Raw genomic sequence first — 11680 nt, 5'->3', positions numbered from 1 at the left:
GTAGATTCACATCAAAATCTCAAGAAATAAAGGGGTTTGCATTGCATGCAGTAGGCATGTAAGGAAATGCTCAGCAGGATCCGAAAGGGTTTTGTTATCCCATTTAGGGAGGTAAGTCAATGATAGTTGCATTGTAGCAGCGTACCCTTATTCAGGCAAAGTTCTTCTCTGTTTAATGTCATCAAGAATACGAGGACTACTGAGTCCTAACGAAACAATTAAACAATACAGCATTACTCTGTCCAAGAAGGAAGAGTTTTACTATGTTTTAAACTTGCAGAGTACTTTCTGCTGACATGTCCAAGAAGTTAGCGCAAGACTGTAGACACAGCTATGTAAACTGCAAATATGCAAGCCACTAGCTACTCTGCCCTGATTCCCCATGTAGGTGCTTTTAATCATTAAATCCATGGTATTTTATTCCACTCCATTCACAAAGAGATGATGATCTTAAGACTTTTATGCTGTTATGGCACCTGCCCCACAGCAGTCTTCCCTTAGCTGGGGCAGCGACTCCCAGATGTGGTTCAGTTCTTCAGCCTCCATCAGCAGCAGCTCGGTTCATCAACACAAATCAGCCTTCACTGGTAATTCCAATGAAGGCAACAGGCTGTGAAGGAGGATGGTGGAAGTGTGGCCGAGCCCTCCTTTCTGTCACCGCTGGAAGAGGGGCCATAATGTCCAGCAAAAGGACAAGGCAGATATCCGGGGACAGTGACCCCTTAAACTACGTCAGCAAGCTCTGGCAGAGGCCATCTGAGCGCGCCCTAAGGGCTCACCACTCTCCCTGTGAAGAATAAGTGCCGACAGCTACTGTACCATCAGTTTTCATCTTACCTTACCGCATGCTGATTTCCTCATATAAACAGGCCTTTGGCTGCCCTTTAGAGTCTGCTTGCTCCAAAGATACTTGTTCGTCAACTTGAAACCTGTGAGGAGTCAGAATTTGCATCAAAGATGCCTCTGTTATTTACAAAGACTGCTTCTGGACCCTGACCATATTAAAAAGCTAAACAGAAAATCTTGCTGACATCTGGGAACCAAAATTTTTTTGGGTCAAGCTGATGTGTGTTCGCTGCAACCTACTTACGATATATTTAATTAGTCCATACTTCAGGGCTGCTGTCAATCAATTTCCTCTGAAGATCGGCCACAGATGGAGCTGCGGTGCTGGGGGAGGTGGTGGATGTTCCTGGCACTACTGAGGAAGATCAGGTATTTCTTTAGCATGTCTTTTTCACACTCTCAGGGTTGAACCTATCACCAGACTCAATAGTAACAGGCTGATGGTTTCATAACAACACATTCCAGGAAAGAATTTTACTTCAGGAAATTAGCTGGGAATATCCTTCCTCCTCTGGAGCCTGGGGCATGGTCCATGGTCCCATGGCTTCCTGGGAAGATCTGGAAACATCACCTAAGAAATTCGTGCTTCATCCCAAATATTGGCAATGCCCTTTATTTATTTCATCTCTTCCTTACTTGTGGCACCATTTTCAAGGTTTAGAATCTTTATAACAACCATAAGGTCTTTCATTCAAAGGTCTTAGGGGGTGTTTTATGAATTTTTGTTCATCTATATTGCAGGACTGCCTGCAAAGGGAAGACACTGAATTTCACGACACACAGCTGGTCCCTTTACTTTTCCTACTTTCCTATGAACAAGAGCTCAAAGAAGAACATGGGAGGCACTTCATCTTTCCCAAGCTAAAAGGAGCTTAGGTTCTAGGTTTAGAGTATGTCAGACAAACAATGCATGTAATTTTATTTACCGTGGCAAATGGACAGTTGATGTTTTTCTTCACCGCGTCTTTTCCACTTAAAGATCTCAAAGCAGCAGCCTGCGTTATAAATAGTAGAGAAAAATGATAATCGCAATGTTGTCTCCTGCTTCCAAATGATGATGTGCAAGGCACATACATAACTTCTTGGCAAGGATCCATTTGTCAAAATAAAAGAAGCCAACTGCGAAACGGAAAGAGACGATAGATCTTGACAAACTTGTAGATGCTAGCAAAAATGTAAACAAAAAGTTGCCATGACTGATGTATTAATGTAACACTGCCAGAGTACTAGCTTCAAAAATTAACAACTGTTGATGCTTTTGTGACTAGTCAAAAGAGCAAGTGTCATGATTTCTGCTATGTTTGACATTTTCTATAGTTTCTACTCAATTTTAATCTCTGTGTAATACTCAATACTGAGCTTTCTACAAGGAAGACAGAATAAGTAAGATTCCCACAAATGGGATAATACATTTGAAGACAGCTGACCTAAGAAAAGAGATAGCAGAGATGAAAATTTCTTGACATTTTTATGAACTCATCATTTTTGCCATTTAATATATAAAAAGAAAAACCTATTTCCACTGATTGATTACTTTAATGAATAAATGTGCTCGATGATTTGGTGGCTTGAGTGGATTAAATTTCCCTTGCTGGCAGGAACTGGCCTTAAATGAAAGTGTTTTGAGGGCTTATTCATTTTTCCCCGCACCAAAAAAAAGGATAGAAAATCAGTCCAAATTTCAAACCACTTTGATCTCTGTGTATATTTTATAAACTGTTGTCTGCACCTCTGTGAGCTCCTGTGGAGTAAAACCCAATTATGGTCCCCCAGATTGTGGGCTTAAATAATTCTAAACCAGATTGTTCGCAATGTCACTGATGTGTTGAACAACACCCAGCATCTTATAATCATAACCTCCTTCTTTTGCATTATACGTCCTCGCTGTAATCAACTCAAATACTCATCATCATATAAGCCTCGTTCCTCACCTCCACAAAGTGCTTTCCATAACACAGCAGCAAATAAATAGTGGTTAAAAAAAAAAAACAAAAACAACAAAAAAAAGGGCTGCATCACCGGGTACGGTTTTGACACTTTTTGGATGGAGGCAGGAAGCAAGACCGAAGATCACTGCAGGGAGCAACAGGGGAAAGGAAAAGAAGGTTCATACAAAAACCTAAATAAATTTTGAAGGAACCAGAAACAGGAGGAACTGTGTGATTTTGCAGAGGTGCTGCAGAACAGGATAACCTTCTGTTTGCACTTCTGTTTTCTTCTGGAAGATCCATTATCAAACTCATGGGTTATGGTGCAACATAACCTGAAGTTCTTAAATTCGTAAGCTTGGTGTGTAATTCTTCCTGCAGTCCAGGGTGAAGCATCATGTGGCTTTGTAGCAAGAGCATCGTATGACATCTCCACACTAATACAGATTTTCCTTTGGGTGATGCATGTGCTAATGCCAAACAAACCTGCCAAAACCTAAATGTAAATTTCTTCTCACAAAGGCAGCCTCTCACAGACAGAGTTTTTGTCAGCCCAAGTCTATAACTAATATTCCAAACACATTTTAGCATTAAGAAAGTTGCTTTAATGGAAAAAAAAATACATTTTAGAAGTTATACAATGTACTGCTTTAATTACAATTTTATATTTTGAACATACTTGCTTCCTTTGTAGATTTATGTCTCCAGCAATTAAAGTTTGAAGGAGACAGAGTGAAGAGAAGCAACGAACAAATGAGGGAACGTAACATTTGTTTTAGCCTAGCAATATCGGCTTCAAGGGGCTTTGCTGCAGATAAACCTTGCAATTGCATGTATACAAGAGAGAACTCAAACTATGGTGAGTCATTTGCTCCATATTTTCATTTGTCTGGTTTTGTCCTGGTGTTTGCTCCTGCTGTCCTCATGCAACTTGTCTCATACCATGTTTGGAGGAGAAAGGGTTTGTAAGCTTTCCTTAGAGGCTGGCTGCCGCTCAGTGAAGGACCTTCTTGGTGCTTGTGTCTGTATAAATACACCTGCCTATTCACTGTGTCAAGTCTGTATTACTTTTTTTGTCATTTTTCTGTTCTGCAACATTTCCTAGTTTTATTGAGCAGCTCCTCATTGACTCAAAGAGATCAAAAGAAAACTGCTTGCGCGTAGTATTCGATCATTCCCATGCTATTAGAGAAAATGTACAGATACTCTAGGAAGTGTCAGATGGTTATATTAGCAACAACTGAAGCCTGATTTTTCTTATTTTCTTACTGATTTAACTGCTGCATTCTCTGAATGCTACAGGATGCAATACTGAAGGCCATCAAGGCTCTTCATCTGGGAGAGAGGCATAAAGAGAGAGGCAGAATCCTCTCACAATAATTAATAACCACAATGCAGCCAGTACACAGTGATATAGGCAACACCCACCCTGGACAGCCGTCAGGGTTGCTATTTCATGAGGGATGCCTCCAAAACAAGGTGTTTCTCTGAACAACCTTGCCTAACCATGTAGTCAGTGCAGATGGATGGAACAAAATGGGGGGGAGGAGCAGAGGAGCTGCTGGGATTGGCAATCAGTTATTCAAAACCGAGCACGGTGCAATAGTACAGCATCCAGGTGTGGGTTTCACCCACTTCAGTATGAATCTATCTGGAACTCAAAAGACCAGTGTAGTTAGAGCCACTTATAAACTGAAGTTTAAACTTCGTAGTTTCTAACTATGTTTATTCAAAATGAGATTTTCCCATTGCACTTCTCAAGCATCCCAACTATTTTACTAGCTGACTCGGCAAATAAGGCAATTGAAGCTACACGAGCATCTACTTCTCCATAACTCTCAGCTGATACAGAGCCACAGGCAGGAGGAGTTTACTCTAGAGAAAAGTCTAGAAAAAAAAGCACGTTGTCCACCATTTGTTGTCTAGAGATGTGCTGAGTAGGTTTAGATGAAAAAAAGCTGCCTGGTGGAAAAGGACCTGGGGGTACTGGTTGACAGCCAGCTGAATATGAGCCAGCAGTGTGCCCAGGTGGCCAAGAAGGCCAATGGCATCCTGGCCTGTATCAGAAATAGTGTGACCAGCAGGAGTAGGGAAGTGATAGTACCCCTGTACTCGGTGCTGGTGAGGCCGCACCTCGAATACTGTGTTCAGTTTTGGGCCCCTCACTACAAGAAGGATGTTGCATTGCTGGAGCATGTCCAGAGGAGAGCAACCAAGCTGGTGAGGGGTCTGGAGCACAAGTCATACGAGGAACGGCAAGGGTTGTCAGGCTCCAGAATGGGCTGCCCAGGGAGGTGGTAGAGTCCTCCTCCCTGGAGGTATTTAAAAGAAGGATAGATGAGGTGCTTAGGGACATGGTTTAGTGGTGGGATGTCAGGGTTAGGTTAAAGGTTGGACTCGATGATCTCAAAGGTCTTTTCCAACCAAAGTGATTCTATGATTCTATGATTCTATGAACTGGCAACAAAAATTATCTTGCTTCTAGGGAAGTGCTCTCGCCTTGCAACAGATAAAGAAAACTCCCTAAAATCCTCAGTATAGACCTGTTTTATCGGTGCTAATAACTACATTAGCATGAGTCTGACTGTAGAGTTGTTGTGTCCTTAAAACCTGGAGATCAATTGATAATTAAAATCAGAAGAGGTGTACCAGTTCAGGTATTCACATACCATAGCAGGAATCCTAAATGCATCTGATTGCAACTCAACACTGAGAAAACCTTTTGCTTGGGGAAAAAAAGGCAACTGATGACTACTCATGGCATTCCTACGAATATCACTAATGGGAAAAAAAAAAACCCAAAACTATTGGAAAGACTATTTTAAAAATGTGGTTTACTCCCAGAGCCCTGTGAGACTCACCTATGACATTAGTATAATCTGATAGTGATGCGACATCTCCTTTCAAATCCATCCTTTCCCCAAGGATGTCAGGAAAGGTGAAAGCTGACAGCACAGAGCTGTGGGTCAAGCGAGCACCACAGCAGTTTACACAAGGGCTGGATTTGACCTTGTGTCGCGACAGCTCCCCAAGGATCCCACAGTAAGCACTGATGTATTCAAGGCTGTACACGCTGGCATCGCAACGAGATCTCCACTTTAAGGGCAACGTTGAGGGCATCTTTCATCCTGGGGCAAACACAGAGCACTGGAAAGATGTTCTGCCTCAAAAATTTTGCGACAAGCTGCCATCGTTGCCTGCAGGGCAAGTACAGGAGCCTACTGTTGAAGGCGAGCCATCCAGAGCCTGCCTCAGGTGCTGACAGCGCTTCTTTAACACATCCACTTCTCTAACACAAGCCTTATTCTCAACAACAACTGCTACTGATCGAGCTGTTACTGATCGGGCATCTTCTCCTTGTCGGCTAAAAGGCAAAAGCAAATCTGTCGGAAACGACATGGCCTAGCATCTTGTGGGCAGAGGGCTAGATCAGCTTCTAGTCCGCTGACTGCATGCTCATATCCAGTACAGCGAGCCAAATGTCCTTTTGCATAGGCCGGAGGAAGACCAACTGATCTTTTGGAGGCAGGAGAGAAGGCTGCCTGATGAATGGGCAAGGCTCCTTTCCAGCCACCTGACCCGCCTGCCATCTAGTGTATGTTCAGGACATCTTTCCAGCTCAGCGCAAGGATAGCTGGAGAACAAAGAACAGAATTAGTCTGGTCTAACGTGGCACGTTACTGATAGCGTGTGCTGAAAAAGCTTAGCCTTTTCATCCCAGGACTCTGCATTGCGTAAATAGGGCATACCTACACCTCCACCCCCCCCCCAAACAGCTTGCCAGCAGTGATTCAGTTACAACAATCGTGCTTGTTTCTCAAAAACACAGCAGACAAAACCCAGCACTTCACTGTAAAGGAAGCAGCAAGTTATATTTTCAACAACCAAATGCACCGCACTTGCACATGATAAACTAGGTGTAGTGTTCTAGGTATACTACTTTAAACATTTGTTATCTGCTTCATCTATTTAGCTGTGCCTCAGGAGCAGAACTGCTTGTGCTAGGTATGCACAACCGCTGAACAAACCCGTGGTCCTCTGCCACACCGAACCCTGGCGTTCACAGTAGCACAGCAGACATAGTTTGCTAAGGGAACATTCAGCGCCAAACAATCAGCCATCTTCCGTAACTCTTAGTTTCTGTACACCCATCAATTTTGATCGTTTTTCTTTACTGACATTTTCTAATTTGGAAGGCGAGTGAGTAATAAAGGATAGTAAATTTGACTTAAGATGCAAGGATGGAACTGAGAGTAGAACATGTCTCTACAGATCCCTCAGTAAATCTTCCACGCAGGTCCATATTTTCTTGCCTCAGGGAAATAAAATTTGTGACAATCACTGCCTAGGAGTTTTTCCTTACTGAACAATAAAGTTACCCGGGCTTTCTGACAAAAATAACACTTCAAAGGAACACCAGTGAGACATTTTATATAAGCACACACACACACATATATATGAATACATGTACACTCTTTGTTGATTGGTCTCCAAGCCCATGGAAAACTGCAGGGGGGTTGAACTAGATGACCTCTAGGGGTCCCTTCCAACCCAAAACATTCTATGATTCTATGAAAGCAGTCAAAATTATTTTTGAATTATCAAACCCAAACTCACACCCATGTTCAACAGTTGTTTAATCTCAAAACCAAGCCGCGATGATTTTTTTTTGGGACCCAAACGCAGACACACCTGTAACAGTCAAAGTTTGGGGAACTCTGAGCTATGAACAAGCACGTCAGCTCTGGGAACACATTAGAAACAGGGACAGCAGTGCGGAGCTAATTGCCTCCTACCTGGGCTAATTAGCTTTTATGCAGCAGTGCAGTAATGCAGCTATCCTGCCTGTGGATCTGGCACTGCCTTGCAACTAAGATGATGACCTTAAATCACTGTAATGCCTGGGCAGAGCCATGACTTGCAGTCACCTTCCATGGAAGAGAAGACAAAAAGAATTAAGCCCATTTTGTAACGGCCAGTGACAAATCCTGTTGTCGCTCTGACTTCAATGAATATAAACATATGCATATTTTGCTAAATTAAGACATACATGTGCGTGAGATCAGTCTTCTCAGGAGTATGACGAGTCTCCCTTGCCCTGCTTTTGGTGTTGCGCTACCACAGCAGCAATATCACGGCAACTTTCCCTTCCCTGTTGCCTTCAGCATGCACTTAGGGTAAAATCAGCTGCTGGCTGCTGGGACAGTAACACCTCTGAGTCATTGCCTGCAGAAAGGCTTCTCAGCAGAAGTCCTTTTGTCAGTGTAACCAAGTGGAAATGAGACAAAAAGATAAAATTACCGTGCCTCTTAGGTTTAAAGTATCGCTTTTGAGTTAAGTTGTTTTCTGCCTGACATATACAAGAACGGCTAAATTTTAACATGGACCTGGGGCTCGTGTTTCTGTGGTACAGCATGGAGTTGAGCACAAGAAAAGGGAAGCTGGAGCAGAGGGGAGATGGCTGTTACAACAATCATTCTTTTCCTGTGTTCCATTTTCCAAGAGGATTTGGAAAAAAAAAACCCAAAGCCAATTTCATCTTTGCTTCATTCAGCCACCACAGGGACCAGGAACAAGTCTGCATCTTTTAGTTTGACTGCACACGTTCCCCTCGTTTCAACGTGCAGAGTAATGGCAGCAAGTCATCAGCCTCTTTTTTGTGCTCTTAAGCGAAAGGAATAGCTCCACTCACACAGGCTGTAGGTCAGGCAGTGTAAAGGGTGGGTATCCGTCAAACATTTAGCCAGTGTGTTACACGCATTTAAAAATTAATCGTGAAACTACAGCAATGAAACCTTGCTGCAGCGCTCTGCTAGTAAATCTTTGATTGGGGAATTTTTATGAGGTTCGGATTAGGAAGGTCCTACTGGTCCTATTAGTGGGAAATAATGTGGTTTATTGATATTTTTATTTCAACAACTGTGGGGCAAACCCACCCTCTCCACTTCCCCAGGGGTACCAGTGAATAAACGAGCGTTAAGGCTAGTGTGGTTCCTTGTGCAAAGCAGGGACACAAAATGCAAAAAGTGAAGACAGACCTCCTTGCTTCTGGTTTGGGGCAAGGGGAGGAGGGCGTGCAAGAGGGGCCTTCACGCGTGGGGGTGGCGGGCTGAGGAAGGAGTGGTACACGCAGCTACAACGTGGACCTCCCTGTGGAAGGGGACTGCAGGACTGCAGCTGCCACCAAAGTGAAGAAGGTGGAAGGAAAACTGGATTCAAATTGCAACTGCAGTGGGTCCGAGGCACAGGGCAGAAAACATTCTCTATTTGTATAAAATACAGATTTGCATGTAAATATTCAACAATAACTTCTCTAGTAATGAATAAGAAATACATTGCTTATTTGATGTATGATAAAACCATTATTTTGCACAGATGAGGCAGATGATACTTGATTTATATTGTCTTGCCAAAGCTTCAGACAATTAAGGGGAAAACTGTTCCGAGACTTATTACATTGACAAAATTCTGGTACAGCTAACAGCAATATGATTCACACAAGGATTGCCTGGCATGTAAAGCTCGCTTTAACAGATACCAATGTGACATACATAAAGCTGTCAGGCTTTCTCTAAAGGACAGTCATCCACTTCATGTTTCAAGTGCCAAATTAATTATATTTGACATATAATTTATAACCTAAGGTATTTTAGGTTTGGAACTTGACTATGATAACAGCAGATTAGAGCAGCACTCCGTTTGACAGAATCGATTTTTCAAGTTATTTTCCTTGTGTGTGAGGGTCTTGATTCAGGTTTTTGTCTGTCGAGCTTGCGCACAGGACACTGATACCTCTAAGCAAAGTAGGCTTCGTTCGCATCCTCCCCCAGCCATTCCGTGGTGAATTATTTTGCGCTTTGAAGCAAGTTTCTTCTGCAGTCTTAATCACAAAGCTCCACCTAATGGAACGAGGGGAGAACTGTGCACAGAAAAAGAAAGGGAGAGAGACACTACTAAACACAGTTAGCAAGGGAAAACTGCTACACAACCGTAAGCAGTTCATCTCCTCCACCTAATTTACAAAGTCTCCCCTTCCAAGGACTTTAACACTTTGAGGTGGGAGGAAAGCCAAAAAAAAAAAAGCTTTATCTTCTCATCTGACTGAAATGGTAACCTTCTTTTTATTGTTACTGAGAGACATTTCAATCCATCAACATTAATATTTCACACTGATATGTCTCACCTTCTAGGTTCCAAAGCATTTAAAAAGTGTAAATACATAAAATAACCTGTAAATGTAGATATGTATTTACTGATAGATGGTGCATTATTGAAAGTGAAATCTTTCAACAGCGAAACAACCAAATAGCTTTTTTAAAAACTGGCAAAACATTTCTATCAATTTGCACACTGAAAATGAAGGCTTTCTATACAATTTTAGATCATGCATTGATGTCACACTGGAACACAGCTTTCAACACTTGCATTTCAAAATATTGCTGCCGGAAAAGAGCTGAAGAATTAAAAAACTTTGCAAACAGCAATGCCAGTTTCAAGGCATAACGATTTTTTTTTTTTAAATGAAGATGCTGTGCTGCTGTTAATATGAAAGATCGGGCAAATTCCTGTTAAAAATCCACTCACAATTTCAGAATTGCTCCCCACTCAGAGGAAAGCTCCATGGCCACTTTCAGACTTTTTCTGCAACAGAAGGTACAAATCTAAATGTCACCTTGTATCAAGATAAAGCTTTTCACTGAAGAACCAGGGCATTTGTCAGGATCATCTTATTTAAGATGACTAACGCAGTGACAGCCCTGAGTCTGTATGTTGAAATTGTCAGTAGTAGGACAGGACTAGCTCCTTGTTTTTAGCAAAAATACTAGTTTGGTATTTAGTAGTCTTCTATCAAGATTTGCACTTTGATGTTCTACACAAATAGACCTGCCAATCTAAAACTGATTTTATTTCTAACATTTATGATCAGATGTGGAGGTATGACATCCCCAGCAGGATATTTGCAATTCGAGAGGTGATTAAGTCGTGTCTTTAACAAACCTCAAGTAGGCTAACGTGCAGTTAGATCAGGCTGTGTTAAGTAACTGAGGTAAATTTGCTGAATCAGAATGAGGGAGCAGAGGAACGGGGCTGCATATGCTAGGAATGTATATACTAGAAAAAGGATATAATATCGGTTAAAACCAGCCCTGTGGTCCGGCGTGAATATGCCACGTAGCCCAGTCCTGTGGTCTGCTGCAGCCAAGGTTACTCAAGATGATAAAGAGGGACCCACCTCCTGTGGTCTACCACAGGCAAGGTTACTCAAGATGATAAAGAGGGACCCGCGGCCTTCCTTCAAAACAACCCCTAACGACCACCATTGCGCACGCTCAAGAGGAGGAACACCTGCTTGAAGAAAATTTAAATACGAGACGAACAAGGGGTGATGAATATTAATGTAATAGTTGTGAAACATGATAAATATGTAAACTAGCTCTGTATAAATAAAGGCCAAAAGGATGTGACCTGGCGCGCCTAGGTGGAGCTGCGACTCCCCGGCCGCCCAGCGCTGCTTTTGCTCCTTCACTTTAAATAAACCCTTGATTGGACTTATGAAGTAGTGGTCTCAGTGTTTGACCATAACAAGGCTATTTCACGGCCAGCTCAGATTTTGTGGGTTTTATCTCTCAACTTCACCGCTGTCATTAACCACGGTTCATTAACGTGCTTTTCTTAACCCTGCTTCTACCCTCCTCTTCCTTCGATGCCCCCATGTGTAACGGCTCGGTCCTGCGCCATCTTCCTTCCTTCATTTCACAAAATCGCCAATAATGCGCCTCGCTCTCAGACTTCCAGCTTCTCTGCTAAATTTGGCTACGCTTGGACAAGCAGCCCAAAATGTAGGGGGTGAAGGCAGGCAGGACGGGTGAAGGGATGGCTGGGCGGCGGCGTGTCAGCCTCGGCCT

Source organism: Egretta garzetta, unplaced genomic scaffold (assembly GCF_000687185.1).
Source record: "Egretta garzetta isolate BGI_Z169 unplaced genomic scaffold, ASM68718v1 scaffold246, whole genome shotgun sequence".
Lineage (NCBI taxonomy): Eukaryota > Metazoa > Chordata > Aves > Pelecaniformes > Ardeidae > Egretta > Egretta garzetta.
Note: the sequence above shows the minus strand (reverse complement) of the source record.